This window comes from Mytilus edulis, unplaced genomic scaffold, assembly GCF_963676685.1.
Source record: "Mytilus edulis unplaced genomic scaffold, xbMytEdul2.2 SCAFFOLD_409, whole genome shotgun sequence".
NCBI lineage: Eukaryota > Metazoa > Mollusca > Bivalvia > Mytilida > Mytilidae > Mytilus > Mytilus edulis.
The window spans coordinates 35,886-39,781 of NW_027267333.1; the positions used below are offsets into that span (position 1 = coordinate 35,886).

The window sequence follows — 3,896 nt, forward strand, 5'->3', positions numbered from 1 at the left end:
CATTCCTTTTTTAGCCATGGCGGTGTCAGCTTATTTTCGATGTATGATTTTGATTGTCCTTCTGGTATCTTCCGCCCCTCCATTTTAAAATGGGAGAAAAATGGCTTATGTATTAATCTAAGAATATTAATTTACTCGTGCAACAATTTCACGGATTAAAAACTGAGAATGAAAACAAAACAAAGTGTTAAAAAACATCCCGACGAAATTAAAAAGTATACTAGTCAATCTAATTACATATTACATGTAAATAATCCCAAATTCAAAAAAAACCTAACAAAAGCAAGAGGCTCCTCATTTGGATATGCAGAAAAATCCAAATGTTAAGTACATTTGATATGCCGGTATCAAGTCATGGTTGACATGAATATCTATAATGTGGTCATTTTTATAAATTTCCTGTTCACAAAACTATGAATTTTTCGAAAAACTAAGGATTTTCTTATCCCAGGCATAGATTACCTTAGCTGTATTTGGCACAACTTTTTGGAATTTTGGATACTCAATGCTCTTCAACTTTGTACTTGTTTGGCTTTATACATATTTGGATTTGAGCGTCACTGATGAGTCTTATGTAGACGAAACACGCGTCTGGCGTACTAAATTATAATCCTGGTACCTTTGATAACTATTTACTTTCAATGCCATAAAAAATTTCAAAAGACACAAAATAAACTACAGACAAGAGGCTGTCAGAGCGACAGCAAACCGTATTTATTAATATTCATTTGTGTCCTGGCATTTTTTCCATATCACATGAACCATAGCTGATGCACAGTTACAGTGAAAATCATCAATATCAAATTTGACCTCCATTTTGTCATCAGTAACAACATATTAAAATTTTTAAAGCTTTGGTTAAACGGTTCATGAGTAAAAAACAACAACATGACTGATAACAACATTTTTCAATCTTTCAAGAACCATAACTCCATAACCGTAAAAGCCAAAATCGTCATTTTTGAACTTGACCTCCATTTTGTTGTCAGTACCAACATATTAAAATTTTAAAAGCTTTGGTTAAACGGTTCATGAGTAAATGCAACAACATGACTGATAACACCATTTTTCAATCTTTCAATGAACCATAACTCCATAACCGTAAAAGCCAAAATCGTCATTATTTAACTTGACCCCCATTTTGTTGTCAGTAACAACATTTTAAAATTTTAAAAGCTTTGGTTGAACGGTTAATGAGTAAATGCACGGACAACATTGGCTGCCACCCGCCGACCACCCGCCGTACATCCCCAAATCAATAACCGACATTTTTGTCACAAAAATCCGGTTAAAAACGAGCGACTTATCACCAGGACTCCATACAATATCGGACGGGACTTTGTCAATATGTGACACCTATCATGGTGCTCTTGTCAGTAAAACACTGTAAAATGTTTCTAATATTAAAGACTGTAAATTGATCTTTAAATACACTTTTGAGTTTTTATATTTTTTATTTATTCATACAGTGAAGGTAAAAAAAAACAACATATGCACATTGCAAGGACAGGCATATGCACGGAGATAATTTGTACGGATTTATGCTTTGACGGTTACATCACTCATTGATAAAGCGAATTCTAATTACGACGTCAAATGTCAGGTACGTTCTAGAATGTCTTTAATAGTTGGCGCTGTGTCTGCATGTCTTTTGATATAACACTAAAGCGTTTCAGTCCTATTTAAAGTCGTCTGTGATTTTTGTACATAATTTTGATTTTTTTTTACACATGAGGTTTTCTGTAGATTTTTGTTGAGGTTTATTTCGCCTACTTTTATTGATACAATAAAATAATTTCAATCAGTTGTCGATTACACGGTCTGTGTTAACCCACGATGTGTACATTAAGTAACATTGATGTGTACCCTCATATTTTGAATTACCCATACCACACTTGGATGGAGTGTTGTCTCATAAGCACTCATACCACATCTTCTTATATTTAGTTTGGAATGAATCATATGATTATTAATAATAAAAACTGAGTTCTATCAACATTATCTTATCGATACTTTTTGTTTATAAGAACATTTAAATGTGAAGTCTTACTCTGTGAACTTGGTTATTTTATCTGCATGTCACACTTAGTTTTGGTTATTTGCAGCTTTGTAAGTGGATAACAGATGTTTTTTTTTTAAAGTCAATACTTGTATAATTGGTTGCGCGTCTTATTCTTTTCTTGCAAGTATGAACATATGTGAAATATTGCCACTGGAAATTAAGCAAACAGCAATCAAATAATCACGTATTCCTATAAACTTTGTGTATCAATCTGTGATTAAAAAAACAACACACTATTTCTATGATATTACGGTACTTTTATTAGTAATAATGTCCGTACATATAATTTTTCACAGCTTTCTTTATTTTGTATTTTCCTGCAAAAAAAGAAAATGAGATAAGATATGATTGAGACCGCAAAATTAAAAATTCAAAAACATAAAAATGTAAATCTATCAAAATACACGTTTTGAACAACGCAGGAAATACAATTGGACAATTGTGTTCTATATTTTTGCTACAATTTTTTCTCTCTCCCAAATTGTAAGTTAACAGGTATCTGTTCTTTTTTTTTATCGTGCAATGATTGATATTTTTTACGTTTTAACTTTATCAAATCAATTGCATGTTTTATACCTGTTACAGGTCTGCTTGGAAAAACAAAAAATCTAAATCGTCCTATTAAAATCGTAATAATTATATCCTTTCATGTTCTATGCTCATTTCAACATGGATATGCAAAATATTTGATGATATTTCACAACTCGCTTACATTCAGTATAAAGATTAAGGCAAATGTAACCCCTACCCATGTATGAATGATATATATTGATTTCTTTGTAACGTTCACTACAGTTATCCGACGACAAGTTTTATATTGTGATCTTTAAATGTATCATATATCAAAATCCTGGTAATGATTGCTGAACGCTGAAATAATTTGAGATACATATAAATGTCTCTTACACTCTTTGATTAAATATGTCTAGTATAATAAATAATTACATTGGTTGAATACCATTCATAATGATTGGTGTATACGTGTAAGCTTTTGTAAATGTATCAAAGGTTTGGAAGAATTATAAGTTATTTACCAATTCTGCCTATTCTTAGTCTGCCTTTCTCCACATACAAATGAACACGTACATCAAATATCCCTGAAAAAAATTGAGATAATTTTAATACCCATTCAAGTTTACCTCCTTTTTTATTGCTTTTTACATAATATACATTTTCATTACATTCATAATGAAGGTTTATAAAATGTTTTATTTTTTCCCTTTCAAAGAACAAGACTACTTGTTTGTGTAACTGTTTATTTTACATCAACAATATCTTCAGTTTTATGTTTGGCCAGATTCACTGCTGTGTTTAAATGACGTTTCGGCAATGATAGTGATAGTGTATATCTAATAAACAACCATATTTGCCATTTTTTGAAAAGCGATATAAACTAACGGCATATGACAGTGTTTAATTTACTACATGCAATGCATGGTTATGCATTATAAACTTTAAACAGGACTAGTAAAATGGAAAATTAAATTAACACGTATGTTGGGTCAAGTTTGTAAACCGTTCTTAATCCTCGAATCAGCCCTATTCCGTTTTCTAATAGCTTTTCACTGTTTGAAATGAAAGATTTTAAAAGGTTGAAACTTTTACTACTTATAATATTTTCCTACAAAACAAGGATAAAAAGAATAAACAAAGGCTTATTGCCGAAACGACGGATGCATTTTAATTTAGCCCATAAATAGATATTCTAATATTCAAAAACTATTTAAAGATATATTTATATTACACGAAAACTCATATAAAAAAAAATCACACCTAACCTGTTAAATATTGCAGAAACACTGTTATTCACTGCTTAACCACATCAGCATTTATT

The 3,896-nt window shown here is 30.8% G+C and overlaps 1 long non-coding RNA gene across 1 annotated transcript; it reads right to left on the minus strand.

Moving 5' to 3' along the window:
- Nucleotides 1-2,298: 2,298 nt before the first annotated feature.
- LOC139505188 (uncharacterized) lies at nt 2,299-3,313 on the minus strand. The gene is made up of 2 exons (XR_011659602.1): nt 3,097-3,313; nt 2,299-2,379 (listed from the first exon to the last, which is right to left on the minus strand). It is a non-coding gene; the product is annotated as an uncharacterized lncRNA (long non-coding RNA).
- Nucleotides 3,314-3,896: the final 583 nt, after the last annotated feature.